The sequence below is a fragment of the Dendrobates tinctorius genome, unplaced genomic scaffold, assembly GCF_039654945.1.
Source record: "Dendrobates tinctorius isolate UK_male_01 unplaced genomic scaffold, ASM3965494v1 ptg000091l, whole genome shotgun sequence".
In the NCBI taxonomy this organism is placed as follows: Eukaryota; Metazoa; Chordata; class Amphibia; order Anura; family Dendrobatidae; genus Dendrobates; species Dendrobates tinctorius.
Window position 1 is genome coordinate 6,036,694 of NW_027361759.1, and position 21,204 is coordinate 6,057,897.

General features: G+C 54.6%; 1 protein-coding gene across 2 annotated transcripts in view; it reads right to left on the bottom strand.

Annotated features, from left to right (window-relative positions):
• OFD1 (OFD1 centriole and centriolar satellite protein) overlaps positions 1–21,204 on the bottom strand; it is a 100,923-nt gene that overhangs the window by 77,287 nt on the left and 2,432 nt on the right. The gene's annotated exons all lie outside the window — the stretch shown is intronic.

The following is a 21,204-nucleotide window of genomic DNA, read 5'->3' on the forward strand; positions in this document are numbered from 1 at the left end:
TGCAGACCCACATAACAGAGGACACTCACCTCCCTGGGGCATACAGCAGTGTTCACACCACAGGTCTATACCGCGGACAAACCGTGCAGACCAACATAACTGAGGATACTCATCTCCCTGGAGAATACAGCAGTGTTCACACCACAGGTCTGCACTCGGCCATAAACCGTGCAGACCCAAATAACAGAGGACACTCACCTCTCTGGAGCATACAGCAGTGTTCACACCACAGGTCTGTACCGCGGCCATAAACCGTGCTGACCCACATAACAGAGGACACTCACCTCCCTGGGGCATACAGCAGTGTTCACACCACAGGTCTGTACCGTGGCCATAAACCGTGCAGACCCACATAACAGAGGACACTTACCTCCCTGGGGCATACAGCAGAGTTCACACCACAGGTCTGTACCGCAGCCATAAACTGTCCAGACCCACATAACAGAGGACACTCACCTCCCTGGGGCATACAGCAGTGTTCACACCACAGGTCTGTACCGCGGCCATAAACCGTGCAGACCCACATAACAGAGGACACTCACCTCCCTGGGGCATACAGCAGAGTTCACACCACAGGTCTGAACAGCAGCTATAAACCGTGCAGACCCACATAACAGAGGACACTCACCTCCCTAGGGCATACAGCAGTGTTCACACCACAGGTCTGTACCGCAGCTATAAACCGTGCAGACCCACATAACAGAGGACACTCACCTCCCTGGGGCATACAGCAGAGTTCACACCACAGGTCTGTACCGCGGCCATAAACCGTGCAGTCCCACATAACAGAGGACACTCACCTCCCTAGGGCATACAGCAGTGTTCACACCACAGGTCTGTACCGCAGCTATAAACCGTGCAGACCCACATAACAGAGGACACTCACCTCCCTGGGGCATACAGCAGTGTTCACACCACAGGTCTGTACCGCGGCCATAAACCGTGCAGACCCACATAACAGAGGACACTCACCTCTCTGGAGCATACAGCAGAGTTCACACCACAGGTCTGTACCGCGGCCATAAACCGTGCAGACCCACATAACAGAGGACACTCACCTCCCTGGAGCATACAGCAGTGTTCACACCACAGGTCTGTACCGCGGCCATAAACCGTGCAGACCCACATAACAGAGGACACTCACCTCCCTGGGGCATACAGCAGAGTTCACACCACAGGTATGTACGCGGCCATAAACCGTGCAGACCAACATAACAGAGGACACTCACCTCCCTGGGGCATACAGCAGTGTTCACACCACAGGTCTGTACCGCGGCCACAAACCGTGCAGACCCACATAACAGAGGACACTCACATCCCTGGAGCATACAGCAGTGTTCACACCACAGGTCTGTACCGCGGCCATAAACCGTGCAGACCCACATAACAGAGGACACTCACCTCCCTGGGGCATACAGCAGTGTTCACACCACAGGTCTGTAACGCGGCCATAAACCGTGCAGACCCACATAACAGAGGACACTCACCTCCCTGGGGCATACAGCAGTGTTCACACCACAGGTCTGTACCGCGGCCATAAACCGTGCAGACCCACATAAATGAGGACACTCACCTCCCTGGGGCATACAGCAGAGTTCACACCACAGGTCTGTACCGCAGCCATAAACCGTGCAGACCCACATAACAGAGGACACTCACCTCCCTGGGGCATACAGCAGTGTTCACACCACAGGTCTGTACCGCGGACAAACCGTGCAGACCAACATAACTGAGGATACTCATCTCCCTGGAGAATACAGCAGTGTTCACACCACAGGTCTGCACGCGGCCATAAACCGTGCAGACCCACATAACAGAGGACACTCACCTCCCTGGGGCATACAGCAGTGTTCACACCACAGGTCTATACCGCGGACAAACCGTGCAGACCAACATAACTAAGGATACTCATCTCCCTGGAGAATACAGCAGTGTTCACACCACAGGTCTGCACGCGGCCATAAACCGTGCAGACCCAAATAACAGAGGACACTCACCTCTCTGGAGCATACAGCAGTGTTCACACCACAGGTCTGTACCGCGGCCATAAACCGTGCAGACCCACATAACAGAGAACACTCACCTCCCTGGGGCATACAGCAGTGTTCACACCACAGGTCTGTACCGTGGCCATAAACCGTGCAGACCCACATAACAGAGGACACTTACCTCCCTGGGGCATACAGCAGAGTTCACACCACAGGTCTGTACCGCAGCCATAAACCGTCCAGACCCACATAACAGAGGACACTCACCTCCCTGGGGCATACAGCAGTGTTCACACCACAGGTCTGTACCGCGGCCATAAACCGTGCAGACCCACATAACAGAGGACACTCACCTCCCTGGGGCATACAGCAGAGTTCACACCACAGGTCTGTACAGCAGCTATAAACCGTGCAGACCCACATAACAGAGGACACTCACCTCCCTAGGGCATACAGCAGTGTTCACACCACAGGTCTGTACCGCAGCTATAAACCGTGCAGACCCACATAACAGAGGACACTCACCTCCCTGGGGCATACAGCAGAGTTCACACCACAGGTCTGTACCGCGGCCATAAACCGTGCAGTCCCACATAACAGAGGACACTCACCTCCCTAGGGCATACAGCAGTGTTCACACCACAGGTCTGTACCGCAGCTATAAACCGTGCAGACCCACATAACAGAGGACACTCACCTCCCTGGGGCATACAGCAGTGTTCACACCACAGGTCTGTACCGCGGCCATAAACCGTGCAGAACCACATAACAGAGGACACTCACCTCCCTGGGGCATACAGCAGAGTTCACACCACAGGTCTGTACCGCGGCCATAAACCGTGCAGACCCACATAACAGAGGACACTTACCTCCCTGGAGCATACAACAGAGTTCACACCACAGGTCTGTACCGCAGCTATAAACCGTGCAGACCCACATAACAGAGGACACTCACCTCCCTGGAGCATACAGCAGAGTTCACACCACAGGTCTGTACCGCAGCTATAAACCGTGCAGACCCACATAACAGAGGACACTCACCTACCTGGGGCATACAGAAGAGTTCACACCACAGGTCTGTACCGCGGCCATAAACCGTGCAGACCCACATAACAGAGGACACTCACCTCCCTGGAGCATACAGCAGAGTTCACACCACAGGTCTGTACCGCGGCCATAAACCGTGCAGACCCACATAACAGAGGACACTCACCTCCCTGGAGCATACAGCAGAGTTCACACCACAGGTCTGTACCGCAGCCATAAACCGTGCAGACCCACATAACAGAGGACACTCACCTCCCTGGGGCATACAGCAGTGTTCACACCACAGGTCTGTACCGCGGACAAACCTTGCAGACCAACATAACTGAGGACACTTACCTCCCTGGAGCATACAGCAGTGTTCACACCACAGGTCTGTACCGCAGCCATAAACCGTGCAGACCCACATAACAGAGGACACTCACCTTCCTGGGGCATACAGCAGAGTTCACACCACAGGTCTGTACTGCAGCCATAAACCGTGCAGACCCACATAACAGAGGACACTCACCTCCCTGGGGCATACAGCAGTGTTCACACCACAGGTCTGTACCGCGGCCATAAACCGTGCAGACCCACATAACAGAGGACACTCACCTCCCTGGGGCATACAGCAGTGTTCACACCACAGGTCTGTACCGCAGCCATAAACCGTGCAGACCCACATAACAGAGGACACTCACTTCCCTGGGGCATACAGCAGAGTTCACACCACAGGTCTGTACCGCGGACAAACCGTGCAGACCAACATAACTGAGGACACTTACCTCCCTGGAGCATACAGCAGTGTTCACACCACAGGTCTGTACCGCAGCCATAAACCGTGCAGACCCATATAACAGAGGACACTCACCTTCCTGGGGCATACAGCAGAGTTCACACCACAGGTCTGTACTGCAGCCATAAACCGTGCAGACCCACATAACAGAGGACACTCACCTCCCTGGGGCATACAGCAGTGTTCACACCACAGGTCTGTACCGCGGCCATAAACCGTGCAGACCCACATAACAGAGGACACTCACCTCCCTGGGGCATACAGCAGTGTTCACACCACAGGTCTGTACCGCAGCCATAAACCGTGCAGACCCACATAACAGAGGACACTCACTTCCCTGGGGCATACAGCAGAGTTCACACCACAGGTCTGTAACGCGGCCATAAACCGTGCAGACCCACATAACAGAGGACACTCACTTCCCTGGGGCATACAGCAGAGTTCACACCACAGGTCTGTACTGCAGCCATAAACCGTGCAGACCCACATAACAGAGGACACTCACCTCCCTGGGGCATACAGCAGAGTTCACACCACAGGTCTGTACCGCAGCCATAAACCGTGCAGACCCACATAAGAGAGGACACTCACCTCCCTGGGGCATACAGCAGTGTTCACACCACAGGTCTGTACCGCAGCCATAAACCGTGCAGACCCACATAACTGAGGACACTCACCTCCCTGGGGCATACAGCAGTGTTCACACCACAGGTCTGTACCGCAGCTATAAACCGTGCAGACCCACATAAATGAGGACACTCACCTCCCTGGAGCATACAGCAGTGTTCACACCACAGGTCTATATCGCAGCCATAAACCGCGCAGACCCACATAACAGAGGACACTCACCTCCCTGGAGCATACAGCAGAGTTCACACCACAGGTCTGTACCGCAGCCATAAACGGTGCAGACCCACATAACAGAGGACACTCACCTCCCTGGAGCATACAGCAGTGTTCACACCACAGGTCTGTACCGCGGCCATAAACCGTGCAGACCCACATAACAGAGGACACTCACCTACCTGGAGCATACAGCAGAGTTCACACCACAGGTCTGTACCGCGGCCATAAACCGTGCAGACCCACATAACAGAGGACACTCACCTCCCTGGAGCATACAGCAGAGTTCACACCACAGGTCTGTACCGCAGCCATAAACCGTGCAGACCCACATAACAGAGGACACTCACCTCCCTGGGGCATACAGCAGAGTTCACAACACAGGTCTGTACCGCAGCCATAAACCGTGCAGACCCACATAACAGAGGACACTCACCTCCCTGGGGCATACAGCAGTGTTCACACCACAGGTCTGTACCGCAGCCATAAACCGTGCAGACCCACATAACAGAGGACACTCACCTCCCTGGGGCATACAGCAGTGTTCACACCACAGGTCTGTACCGCGGCCATAAACCGTGCAGACCCACATAACAGAGGACACTCACCTCCCTGGGGCATACAGCAGAGTTCACACCACAGGTCTGTACCGCGGCCAAAAATCGTGCAGACCCACATAACAGAGGACACTCACCTCCCTGGGGCATACAGCAGAGTTCACACCACAGGTCTGTACCGCAGCTATAAACCGTGCAGACCCACATAACTGAGGACACTCACCTCCCTGGGGCATACAGCAGTGTTCACACCACAGGTCTGTACCGCGGCCATAAACCGTGCAGACCCACATAACTGAGGACACTCACCTCCCTGGAGAATACAGCAGTGTTCACACCACAGGTCTGTACTGTAGCCATAAACCGTGCAGACCCACATAACAGAGGACACTCACCTCCCTGGAGCATACAGCAGAGTTCACACCACAGGTCTGTACCGCAGCTATAAACCGTGCAGACCCACATAACTGAGGACACTCACCTCCCTGGGGCATACAGCAGTGTTCACACCACAGGTCTGTACCGCAGCTATAAACCGTGCAGACCCACATAACAGAGGACACTCACCTTCCTGGGGCATACAGCAGTGTTCACACCACAGGTCTGTACCGTGGCCATAAACCGTGCAGACCCACATAACAGAGGACACTTACCTCCCTGGGGCATACAGCAGAGTTCACACCACAGGTCTGTACGGCAGCCATAAACCGTGGAGACCCACATAACAGAGGACACTCACCTCCCTGGGGCATACAGCAGAGTTCACACCACAGGTCTGTACCGCAGCCATAAACCGTGCAGACCCACATAACAGAGGACACTCACCTTCCTGGGGCATACAGCAGAGTTCACACCACAGGTCTGTACCGCAGCCATAAACCGTGCAGACCCACATAACAGAGGACACTTACCTCCCTGGAGCATACAGCAGTGTTCACACCACAGGTCTGTACCGCGGCCATAAACCGTGCAGACCCACATAACAGAGGACACTCACCTCCCTGGGGCATACAGCAGTGTTCACACCACAGGTCTGTACCGCAGCCATAAACCGTGCAGACCCACATAACAGAGGACACTCACTTCCCTGGGGCATACAGCAGAGTTCACACCACAGGTCTGTAACGCGGCCATAAACCGTGCAGACCCACATAACAGACGACACTCACCTCCCTGGGGCATACAGCAGAGTTCACACCACAGGTCTGTACTGCAGCCATAAACCGTGCAGACCCACATAACAGAGGACACTCACCTCCCTGGGGCATACAGCAGAGTTCACACCACAGGTCTGTACCGCAGCCATAAACCGTGCAGACCCACATAACAGAGGACACTCACCTCCCTGGGGCATAAAGCAGTGTTCACACCACAGGTCTGTACCGCAGCCATAAACCGTGCAGACCCACATAACAGAGGACACTCACCTCCCTGAGGCATACAGCAGTGTTCACACCACAGGTCTGTACCGCGGCCATAAATCGTGTAGACCCACATAACAGAGGACACTCACCTCCCTGGGGCATACAGCAGTGTTCACACCACAGGTCTGTACCGCAGCCATAAACCGTGCAGACCCACATAACAGAGGACACTCCCCTCCCTGGGGCATACAGCAGAGTTCACACCACAGGTCTGTACCGCAGCCATAAACCGTGCAGACCCACATAACAGAGGACACTCACCTCCCTGGGGCATACAGCAGTGTTCACACCACAGGTCTGTACTGTAGCCATAAACCGTGCAGACCCACATAACAGAGAACACTCACCTCCCTGGAGCATACAGCAGAGTTCACACCACAGGTCTGTACCGCAGCTATAAACCGTGCAGACCCACATAACTGAGGACACTCACCTCCCTGGGGCATACAGCAGTGTTCACACCACAGGTCTGTACCGCAGCTATAAACCGTGCAGACCCACATAACAGAGGACACTCACCTTCCTGGGGCATACAGCAGTGTTCACACCACAGGTCTGTACCGTGGCCATAAACCGTGCAGACCCACATAACAGAGGACACTTACCTCCCTGGGGCATACAGCAGAGTTCACACCACAGGTCTGTACGGCAGCCATAAACCGTGCAGACCCACATAACAGAGGACACTCACCTCCCTGGGGCATACAGCAGAGTTCACACCACAGGTCTGTACTGCAGCCATAAACCATGCAGACCCACATAACAGAGGACACTCACCTCCCTGGGGCATACAGCAGAGTTCACACCACAGGTCTGTACCGCGGCCATAAACCGTGCAGACCCACATAACAGAGGACACTCACCTCCCTGGGGCATACAGCAGAGTTCACACCACAGGTCTGTACTGCAGCCATAAACCGTGCAGACCCACATAACAGAGGACACTTACCTCCCTGGAGCATACAGCAGAGTTCACACCACAGGTCTGTACCGCAGCTATAAACCGTGCAGATCCACATAACAGAGGACACTCACCTCCCTGGAGCATACAGCAGAGTTCACACCACAGGTCTGTACAGCAGCTATAAACCGTGCAGATCCACATAACAGAGGACACTCACCTCCCTGGAGCATACAGCAGAGTTCACACCACAGGTCTGTACCGCAGCTATAAACCGTGCAGACCCACATAACAGAGGACACTTACCTCCCTGGAGCATACAGCAGTGTTCACACCACAGGTCTGTACCGCAGCTATAAACCGTGCAGACCCACATAACAGAGGACACTCACCTCCCTGGAGCATACAGCAGTGTTCACACCACAGGTCTGTACCGCGGCCATAAACCGTGCAGACCCACATAACGGAGGACACTCACCTCCCTGGGGCATACAGCAGAGTTCACACCACAGGTCTGTACCGCAGCTATAAAGCGTGCAGACCCACATAACTGAGGACACTCACCTCCCTGGGGCATACAGCAGAGTTCACACCACAGGTCTGTACCGCAGCCATAAACCGTGCAGACCCACATAACAGAGGACACTTACCTCCCTGGAGCATACAGCAGTGTTCACACCACAGGTCTGTACCGCGGCCATAAACCGTGCAGACCCACATAACAGAGGACACTCACCTTCCTGGGGCATACAGCAGAGTTCACACCACAGGTCTGTACTGCAGCCATAAACCGTGCAGACCCACATAACAGAGGACACTCACCACCCTGGGGCATACAGCAGTGTTCACACCACAGGTCTGTACCGCGGCCATAAACCGTGCAGACCCACATAACAGAGGACACTCACCTCCCTGGGGCATACAGCAGTGTTCACACCACAGGTCTGTACCGCAGCCATAAACCGTGCAGACCCACATAACAGAGGACACTCACTTCCCTGGGGCATACAGCAGAGTTCACACCACAGGTCTGTAACGCGGCCATAAACCGTGCAGACCCACATAACAGAGGACACTCACTTCCCTGGGGCATACAGCAGAGTTCACACCACAGGTCTGTACTGCAGCCATAAACCGTGCAGACCCACATAACAGAGGACACTCACCTCCCTGGGGCATACAGCAGTGTTCACACCACAGGTCTGTACCGCAGCCATAAACCGTGCAGACCCACATAACTGAGGACACTCACCTCCCTGGGGCATACAGCAGTGTTCACACCACAGGTCTGTACCGCAGCTATAAACCGTGCAGACCCACATAAATGAGGACACTCACTTCCCTGGAGCATACAGCAGTGTTCACACCACAGGTCTATATCGCAGCCATAAACCGCGCAGACCCACATAACAGAGGACACTCACCTCCCTGGAGCATACAGCAGAGTTCACACCACAGGTCTGTACCGCAGCCATAAACGGTGCAGACCCACATAACAGAGGACACTCACCTCCCTGGAGCATACAGCAGTGTTCACACCACAGGTCTGTACCGCGGCCATAAACCGTGCAGACACACATAACAGAGGACACTCACCTCTCTGGGGCATACAGCAGTGTTCACACCACAGGTCTGTACCGTGGCTATAAACCATGCAGACCCACATAACAGAGGATACTCACCTCCCTGGAGAATACAGCAGAGTTCACACCACAGGTCTGTACCGCAGCTATAAACCGTGCAGACCCACATAACAGAGGACACTCACCTCTCTGGGGCATACAGCAGTGTTCACACCACAGGTCTGTACCGTGGCTATAAACCATGCAGACCCACATAACAGAGGACACTTACCTCCCTGGAGCATACAGCAGTGTTCACACCACAGGTCTGTACCGCAGCTATAAACCGTGCAGACCCACATAACAGAGGACACTCACCTCCCTGGAGCATACAGCAGTGTTCACACCACAGGTCTGTACCGCGGCCATAAACCGTGCAGACCCACATAACGGAGGACACTCACCTCCCTGGGGCATACAGCAGAGTTCACACCACAGGTCTGTACCGCAGCTATAAAGCGTGCAGACCCACATAACTGAGGACACTCACCTCCCTGGGGCATACAGCAGAGTTCACACCACAGGTCTGTACCGCAGCCATAAACCGTGCAGACCCACATAACAGAGGACACTTACCTCCCTGGAGCATACAGCAGTGTTCACACCACAGGTCTGTACCGCGGCCATAAACCGTGCAGACCCACATAACAGAGGACACTCACCTTCCTGGGGCATACAGCAGAGTTCACACCACAGGTCTGTACTGCAGCCATAAACCGTGCAGACCCACATAACAGAGGACACTCACCTCCCTGGGGCATACAGCAGTGTTCACACCACAGGTCTGTACCGCGGCCATAAACCGTGCAGACCCACATAACAGAGGACACTCACCTCCCTGGGGCATACAGCAGTGTTCACACCACAGGTCTGTACCGCAGCCATAAACCGTGCAGACCCACATAACAGAGGACACTCACTTCCCTGGGGCATACAGCAGAGTTCACACCACAGGTCTGTAACGCGGCCATAAACCGTGCAGACCCACATAACAGAGGACACTCACTTCCCTGGGGCATACAGCAGAGTTCACACCACAGGTCTGTACTGCAGCCATAAACCGTGCAGACCCACATAACAGAGGACACTCACCTCCCTGGGGCATACAGCAGTGTTCACACCACAGGTCTGTACCGCAGCCATAAACCGTGCAGACCCACATAACTGAGGACACTCACCTCCCTGGGGCATACAGCAGTGTTCACACCACAGGTCTGTACCGCAGCTATAAACCGTGCAGACCCACATAAATGAGGACACTCACTTCCCTGGAGCATACAGCAGTGTTCACACCACAGGTCTATATCGCAGCCATAAACCGCGCAGACCCACATAACAGAGGACACTCACCTCCCTGGAGCATACAGCAGAGTTCACACCACAGGTCTGTACCGCAGCCATAAACGGTGCAGACCCACATAACAGAGGACACTCACCTCCCTGGAGCATACAGCAGTGTTCACACCACAGGTCTGTACCGCGGCCATAAACCGTGCAGACACACATAACAGAGGACACTCACCTCTCTGGGGCATACAGCAGTGTTCACACCACAGGTCTGTACCGTGGCTATAAACCATGCAGACCCACATAACAGAGGATACTCACCTCCCTGGAGAATACAGCAGAGTTCACACCACAGGTCTGTACCGCAGCTATAAACCGTGCAGACCCACATAACAGAGGACACTCACCTCCCTGGGGCATACAGCAGAGTTCACACCACAGGTCTGTACCGCAGCTATAAACCGTGCAGATCCACATAACAGAGGACACTCACCTCCCTGGAGCATACAGCAGAGTTCACACCACAGGTCTGTACCGCAGCTATAAACCGTGCAGACCCACATAAGAGAGGACACTTACCTCCCTGGAGCATACAGCAGTGTTCACACCACAGGTCTGTACCGCAGCTATAAACCGTGCAGACCCACATAACAGAGGACACTCACCTCCCTGGAGCATACAGCAGTGTTCACACCACAGGTCTGTACCGCGGCCATAAACCGTGCAGACCCACATAACGGAGGACACTCACCTCCCTGGGGCATACAGCAGAGTTCACACCACAGGTCTGTACCGCGGCCATAAACCGTGCAGACCCACATAACAGAGGACACTTACCTCCCTGGAGCATACAGCAGAGTTCACACCACAGGTCTGTACCGCAGCTATAAACCGTGCAGACCCACATAACAGAGGACACTCACCTCCCTGGAGCATACAGCAGAGTTCACACCACAGGTCTGTACCGCAGCTATAAACCGTGCAGACCCACATAACAGAGGACACTCACCTCCCTGGGGCATACAGCAGAGTTCACACCACAGGTCTGTACCGCGGCCATAAACCGTGCAGACCCACATAACAGAGGACACTCACCTCCCTGGAGCATACAGCAGAGTTCACACCACAGGTCTGTACCGCGGCCATAAACCGTGCAGACCCACATAACAGAGGACACTCACCTCCCTGGAGCATACAGCAGAGTTCACACCACAGGTCTGTACCGCAGCCATAAACCGTGCAGACCCACATAACAGAGGACACTCACCTCCCTGGGGCATACAGCAGTGTTCACACCACAGGTCTGTACCGCGGACAAACCTTGCAGACCAACATAACTGAGGACACTTACCTCCCTGGAGCATACAGCAGTGTTCACACCACAGGTCTGTACCGCAGCCATAAACCGTGCAGACCCACATAACAGAGGACACTCACCTTCCTGGGGCATACAGCAGAGTTCACACCACAGGTCTGTACTGCAGCCATAAACCGTGCAGACCCACATAACAGAGGACACTCACCTCCCTGGGGCATACAGCAGTGTTCACACCACAGGTCTGTACCGCGGCCATAAACCGTGCAGACCCACATAACAGAGGACACTCACCTCCCTGGGGCATACAGCAGTGTTCACACCACAGGTCTGTACCGCAGCCATAAACCGTGCAGACCCACATAACAGAGGACACTCACTTCCCTGGGGCATACAGCAGAGTTCACACCACAGGTCTGTACCGCGGACAAACCGTGCAGACCCACATAACAGAGGACACTCACTTCCCTGGGGCATACAGCAGAGTTCACACCACAGGTCTGTACTGCAGCCATAAACCGTGCAGACCCACATAACAGAGGACACTCACCTCCCTGGGGCATACAGCAGAGTTCACACCACAGGTCTGTACCGCAGCCATAAACCGTGCAGACCCACATAACAGAGGACACTCACCTCCCTGGGGCATACAGCAGTGTTCACACCACAGGTCTGTACCGCAGCCATAAACCGTGCAGACCCACATAACTGAGGACACTCACCTCCCTGGGGCATACAGCAGTGTTCACACCACAGGTCTGTACCGCAGCTATAAACCGTGCAGACCCACATAAATGAGGACACTCACCTCCCTGGAGCATACAGCAGTGTTCACACCACAGGTCTATATCGCAGCCATAAACCGCGCAGACCCACATAACAGAGGACACTCACCTCCCTGGAGCATACAGCAGAGTTCACACCACAGGTCTGTACCGCAGCCATAAACGGTGCAGACCCACATAACAGAGGACACTCACCTCCCTGGAGCATACAGCAGTGTTCACACCACAGGTCTGTACCGCGGCCATAAACCGTGCAGACCCACATAACAGAGGACACTCACCTCTCTGGGGCATACAGCAGTGTTCACACCACAGGTCTGTACCGTGGCTATAAACCATGCAGACCCACATAACAGAGGACACTCAACCTCCCTGGAGCATACAGCAGAGTTCACACCACAGGTCTGTACCGCAGCTATAAACCGTGCAGACCCACATAACAGAGGACACTCACCTCCCTGGGGCATACAGCAGAGTTCACACCACAGGTCTGTACCGCAGCTATAAACCGTGCAGACCCACATAACAGAGGACACTCACCTCCCTGGAGCATACAGCAGAGTTCACACCACAGGTCTGTACCGCAGCTATAAACCGTGCAGACCCACATAACAGAGGACACTCACCTACCTGGAGCATACAGCAGAGTTCACACCACAGGTCTGTACCGCAGCCATAAACCGTGCAGACCCACATAACAGAGGACACTCACCTCCCTGGGGCATACAGCAGAGTTCACAACACAGGTCTGTACCGCAGCCATAAACCGTGCAGACCCACATAACAGAGGACACTCACCTCCCTGGGGCATACAGCAGTGTTCACACCACAGGTCTGTACCGCAGCCATAAACCGTGCAGACCCACATAACAGAGGACACTCACCTCCCTGGGGCATACAGCAGTGTTCACACCACAGGTCTGTACCGCGGCCATAAACCGTGCAGACCCACATAACAGAGGACACTCACCTCCCTGGGGCATACAGCAGAGTTCACACCACAGGTCTGTACCGCGGCCAAAAATCGTGCAGACCCACATAACAGAGGACACTCACCTCCCTGGGGCATACAGCAGAGTTCACACCACAGGTCTGTACCGCAGCTATAAACCGTGCAGACCCACATAACTGAGGACACTCACCTCCCTGGGGCATACAGCAGTGTTCACACCACAGGTCTGTACCGCGGCCATAAACCGTGCAGACCCACATAACTGAGGACACTCACCTCCCTGGAGAATACAGCAGTGTTCACACCACAGGTCTGTACTGTAGCCATAAACCGTGCAGACCCACATAACAGAGGACACTCACCTCCCTGGAGCATACAGCAGAGTTGACACCACAGGTCTGTACCGCAGCTATAAACCGTGCAGACCCACATAACTGAGGACACTCACCTCCCTGGGGCATACAGCAGTGTTCACACCACAGGTCTGTACCGTGGCCATAAACCGTGCAGACCCACATAACAGAGGACACTTACCTCCCTGGGGCATACAGCAGAGTTCACACCACAGGTCTGTACGGCAGCCATAAACCGTGCAGACCCACATAACAGAGGACACTCACCTCCCTGGGGCATACAGCAGAGTTCACACCACAGGTCTGTACTGCAGCCATAAACCATGCAGACCCACATAACAGAGGACACTCACCTTCCTGGGGCATACAGCAGAGTTCACACCACAGGTCTGTACCGCAGCCATAAACCGTGCAGACCCACATAACAGAGGACACTTACCTCCCTGGAGCATACAGCAGTGTTCACACCACAGGTCTGTACCGCGGCCATAAACCGTGCAGACCCACATAACAGAGGACACTCACCTCCCTGGGGCATACAGCAGTGTTCACACCACAGGTCTGTACCGCAGCCATAAACCGTGCAGACCCACATAACAGAGGACACTCACTTCCCTGGGGCATACAGCAGAGTTTACACCACAGGTCTGTAACGCGGCCATAAACCGTGCAGACCCACATAACAGAGGACACTCACCTCCCTGAGGCATACAGCAGTGTTCACACCACAGGTCTGTACCGCGGCCATAAATTGTGTAGACCCACATAACAGAGGACACTCACCTCCCTGGGGCATACAGCAGTGTTCACACCACAGGTCTGTACCGCAGCCATAAACCGTGCAGACCCACATAACTGAGGACACTCACCTCCCTGAGGCATACAGCAGTGTTCACACCACAGGTCTGTACCACAGCTATAAACCGTGCAGACCCACATAAATGAGGACACACCTCCCTGGAGCATACAGCAGTGTTCACACCACAGGTCTATACCGCAGCCATAAACCGCGCAGACCCACATAACAGAGGACACTCACCTCCCTGGAGCATACAGCAGAGTTCACACCACAGGTCTGTACCGCAGCCATAAACCGTGCAGACCCACATAACAGAAGACACTCACCTCCCTGGAGCATACAGCAGTGTTCACACCACAGGTCTGTACCGCGGCCATAAACCGTGCAGACCCACATAACAGAGGACACTCACCTCTCTGGGGCATACAGCAGTGTTCACACCACAGGTCTGTACCGTGGCTATAAACCGTGCAGACCCACATAACAGAGGACACTCACCTCCCTGGAGCATACAGCAGAGTTCACACCACAGGTCTGTACCGCAGCTATAAACCGTGCAGACCCACATAACAGAGGACACTCACCTCCCTGGGGCATACAGCAGAGTTCACACCACAGCTCTGTACCGCAGCTATAAACCGTGCAGACCCACATAACAGAGGACACTCACCTCCCTGGGGCATACAGCAGAGTTCACACCACAGGTCTGTACCGCGGCCATAAACCGTGCAGACCCACATAACAGAGGACACTCACCTCCCTGGAGCATACAGCAGAGTTCATACCACAGGTCTGTACCGCAGCCATAAACCGTGCAGACCCACATAACAGAGGACACTCACCTCCCTGGGGCATACAGCAGAGTTCATACCACAGGTCTGTACCGCAGCCATAAACCGTGCAGACCCACATAACAGAGGACACTCACCTCCCTGGGGCATACAGCAGAGTTCACAACACAGGTCTTTACCGCAGCCATAAACCGTGCAGACCCACATAACAGAGGACACTCACCTCCCTGGGGCATACAGCAGAGTTCACACCACAGGTCTGTACCGCAGCCATAAACCGTGCAGACCCACATAACAGAGGACACTCACCTCCCTGGGGCATACAGCAGAGTTCACAACACAGGTCTGTACCGCAGCCATAAACCATGCAGACCCACATAACAGAGGACACTCACCTCCCTGGGGCATACAGCAGTGTTCACACCACAGGTCTGTACCGCAGCCATAAACCGTGCAGACCCACATAACAGAGGACACTCACCTCCCTGGGGCATACAGCAGTGTTCACACCACAGGTCTGTACCGCGGAAATAAACCGTGCAGACCCACATAACAGAGGACACTCACCTCCTTGGGGCATACAGCAGTGTTCACACCACAGGTCTGTACCGCGGCCATAAACCGTGCAGACCCACATAACAGTGGACACTCACCTCCCTGGGGCATACAGCAGAGTTCACACCACAGGTCTGTACCGCAGCTATAAACCGTGCAGACCCACATAACTGAGGACACTCACCTCCCTGGGGCATACAGCAGTGTTCACACCACAGGTCTGTACCGCAGCCATAAACCGTGCAGACCCACATAACAGAGGACACTTACCTCCCTGGAGCATACAGCAGTGTTCACACCACAGGTCTGTACCGCAGCTATAAACCGTGCAGACCCACATAACAGAGGACACTCACCTCCCTGAGGCATACAGCAGTGTTCACACCACAGGTCTGTACCGCGGCCATAAACCGTGCAGACCCACATAACAGAGGACACTTACCTCCCTGGGGCATACAGCAGTGTTCACACCACAGGTCTGTACCGCGGACAAACCGCGCAGACCCACATAACAGAGGACACTCACCTCCCTGGGGCATACAGCAGTGTTCACACCACAGGTCTGTACCGCAGCCATAAACCGTGCAGACCCACATAACTGAGGACACTCACCTCCCTGGAGCATACAGCAGTGTTCACACCACAGGTCTGTACCGCGGCCATAAACCGTGCAGACCCACATAACAGAGGACACTCACCTCCCTGGAGCATACAGCAGTGTTCACATCACAGGTCTGTAACGCGGCCATAAACCGTGCAGACCCACATAACAGAGGACACTCACCTCCCTGGAGCATACAGCAGAGTTCACACCACAGGTCTGTACCGCGGCCATAAACCGTGCAGACCCACATAACAGAGGACACTCACCTCCCTGGAGCATACAGCAGAGTTCACACCACAGGTCTGTACTGCGGCCATAAACCGTGCAGACCCACATAACAGAGGACACTCACCTCCCTGGGGCATACAGCAGTGTTCACACCACAGGTCTGTACCGCGGCCATAAACCGTGCAGACCCACATAACAGAGGACACTCACCTCCCTGGAGCATACAGCAGAGTTCACACCACAGGTCTGTACCGCGGCCATAAACCGTGTAGACCCACATAACAGAGGACACTCACCTCCCTGGAGCATACAGCAGAGTTCACACCACAGGTCTGTACCGCGGCCATAAACCGTGCAGACCCACATAACAGAGGACACTCACCTCCCTGGGGCATACAGCAGAGTTCACACCACAGGTCTGTACCGCGGCCATAAACCGTGCAGACCCACATAACAGAGGACACTCACCTCCCTGGGGCATACAGCAGTGTTCACACCACAGGTCTGTAACGCGGCCATAAACCGTGCATACCCACATAACAGAGGACACTTACCTCCCTGGAGCATACAGCAGTGTTCACACCACAGGTCTGTATCGCGGCCATAAACCGTGCAGACCCACATAACAGAGGACACTCACCTCCCTGGGGCATATAGCAGAGTTCACACCACAGGTCTGTACCGCAGCCATAAACCGTGCAGACCCACATAACAGAGGACACTCACCTCCCTGGGGCATACAGCAGAGTTCAGACCACAGGTCTGTACCGGAGCTATAAACCGTGCAGACCCACATAACAGAGGACACTCACCTCCCTGGGGCATACAGCAGTGTTCACACCACAGGTCTGTACCGCAGCTATAAACCGTGCAGACCCACATAACAGAGGACACTCACCTCCCTGGGGCATACAACAGTGTTCACACCACAGGTCTGTACCGCAGCTATAAACCGTGCAGACCCACATAACAGAGGACACTCACCTCCCTGGGGCATACAGCACAGTTCACACCACAGGTCTGTACCGCAGCCATAAACCGTGCAGACCCACATAACAGAGGACACATACCTCCCTGGAGCACACAGCAGTGTTCACACCACAGGTCTGTACCGCGGCCATAAACCGTGCAGACCCACATAACAGAGGACACTCACCTCCCTGGGGCATACAGCAGAGTTCACACCACAGGTCTGTACAGCAGCTATAAACCGTGCAGACCAACATAACAGAGGACACTCACCTCCCTGGGGCATACAGCAGAGTTCACACCACAGGTCTGTACCGCAGCCATAAACCGTGCAGACCCAAATAACAGAGGACACTCACCTCCATGGAGCATACAGCAGTGTTCACACCACAGGTCTGTACCGCGGCCATAAACCGTGCAGACCCACATAACAGAGGACACTCGCCTCTCTGGGGCATACAGCAGTGTTCACACCACAGGTCTGTACCGTGGCTATAAACCGTGCAGACCCACATAACAGAGGACACTCACCTCCCTGGAGCATACAGCAGAGTTCACACCACAGGTCTGTACCGCAGCTATAAACCGTGCAGACCCACATAACAGAGGACACTCACCTCCCTGGGGCATACAGCAGAGTTCACACCACAGGTCTGTACCGCGGCCATAAACCGTGCAGACCCACATAACAGAGGACACTCACCTCCCTGGAGCATACAGCAGAGTTCACACCACAGGTCTGTACCGCAGCCATAAACCGTGCAGACCCACATAACAGAGGACACTCACCTCCCTGGGGCATACAGCAGAGTTCACACCACAGGTCTGTACCGCAGCCATAAACCGTGCAGACCCACATAACAGAGGACACTCACCTCCCTGGGGCATACAGCAGAGTTCACACCACAGGTCTGTACCGCAGCCATAAACCGTGCAGACCCACATAACAGAGGACACTCACCTCCCTGGGGCATACAGCAGTGTTCACACCACAGGTCTGTACCGCAGCCATAAACCGTGCAGACCCACATAACAGAGGACACTCACCTCCCTGGAGAATACAGCAGAGTTCACACCACAGGTCTGTAACGCGGCCATAAACCGTGCAGACCCACATAACAGAGGACACTCACCTCCCTGGGGCATACAGCAGAGTTCACACCACAGGTCTGTACCGCAGCCATAAACCGTGCAGACCCACATAACAGAGGACACTCACTTCCCTGGGGCATACAGCAGAGTTCACACTACAGGTCTGTACCGCAGCCATAAACCGTGCAGACCCACATAACAGAGGACACGTACCTCCCTGGAGCATACAGCAGTGTTCACACCACAGGTCTGTACCGCGGCCATAAACCGTGCAGACCCACATAACAGAGGACACTCACCTCTCTGGGGCATACAGCAGTGTTCACACCACAGGTCTGTACCGCAGCCATAAACCGTGCAGACCCACATAACAGAGGACACTCACTTCCCTGGGGCATACAGCAGAGTTCACACCACAGGTCTGTACCGCAGCCATAAACCGTGCAGACCCACATAACAGAGGACACTCACTTCCCTGGGGCATACAGCAGAGTTCACACCACAGGTCTGTAACGCGGCCATAAACCGTGCAGACCCACATAACAGAGGACACTCACCTCCCTGGGGCATACAGCAGAGTTCACACCACAGGTCTGTACCGCGGCCATAAACCGTGCAGACCCACATAACAGAGGACACTCACCTCCCTGGGGCATACAGCAGAGTTCACACCACAGGTCTGTACCGCGGCCATAAACCGTGCAGACCCACATAACAGAGGACACTCACTTCCCTGGGGCATACAGCAGAGTTCACACCACAGGTCTGTACCGCAGCCATAAACCATGCAGACCCACATAACAGAGGACACTCACTTCCCTGGGGCATACAGCAGAGTTCACACCACAGGTCTGTACCGCAGCCATAAACCGTGCAGACCCACATAACAGAGGACACTCACCTCCCTGGGGCATACAGCAGTGTTCACACCACAGGTCTGTACCGCAGCCATAAACCGTGCAGACCCACATAACAGAGGACACTCACTTCCCTGGGGCATACAGCAGAGTTCACACCACAGGTCTGTAACGCGGCCATAAACCGTGCAGACCCACATAACAGAGGACACTCACTTCCCTGGGGCATACAGCAGAGTTCACACCACAGGTCTGTACTGCAGCCATAAACCGTGCAGATCCACATAACAGAGGACACTCACCTCCCTGGAGAATACAGCAGAGTTCACACCACAGGTCTGTAACGCGGCCATAAACCGTGCAGACCCACATAACAGAGGACACTCACCTCCCTGGGGCATACAGCAGAGTTCACACCACAGGTCTGTACCGCAGCCATAAACCGTGCAGACCCACATAACAGAGGACACTCACATCCCTGGGGCATACAGCAGAGTTCACACCACAGGTCTGTACCGCAGCCATAAACCGTGCAGACCCACATAAGAGGACACGTACCTCCCTGGAGCATACAGCATTGTTCACACCACAGGTCTGTACCGCGGCCATAAACCGTGCAGACCCACATAACAGAGGACACTCACCTCTCTGGGGCATACAGCAGTGTTCACACCACAGGTCTGTACCGCAGCCATAAACCGTGCAGACCCACATAACAGAGGACACTCACTTCCCTGGGGCATACAGCAGAGTTCACACCACAGGTCTGTACCGCGGCCATAAACCGTGCAGACCCACATAACAGAGGACACTCACTTCCCTGGGGCAAACAGCAGATTCACACCACAGGTCTGTACTGCAGCCATAAACCGTGCAGACCCACATAACAGAGGACACTCACCTCCCTGGGGCATACAGCAGAGTTCACACCACAGGTCTGTAACGCGGCCATAAACCGTGCAGACCCACATAACAGAGGACACTCACTTCCCTGGGGCAAACAGCAGATTCACACCACAGGTCTGTACCGCAGCCATAAACCGTGCAGACCCACATAACAGAGGACACTCACCTCCCTGGGGCATACAGCAGAGTTCACACCACAGGTCTGTAACGCGGCCATAAACCGTGCAGACCCACATAACAGAGGACACTCACTTCCCTGGGGCAAACAGCAGATTCACACCACAGGTCTGTACTGCAGCCATAAACCGTGCAGACCCACATAACAGAGGACACTCACCTCCCTGGGGCATACAGCAGAGTTCACACCACAGGTCTGTACCGCAGCCATAAACCGTGCAGACCCACATAACAGAGGACACTCACTTCCCTGGGGCAAACAGCAGATTCACACCACAGGTCTGTACTGCAGCCATAAACCGTGCAGACCCACATAACAGAGGACACTCACCTCCCTGGGGCATACAGCAGAGTTCACACCACAGGTCTGTAACGCG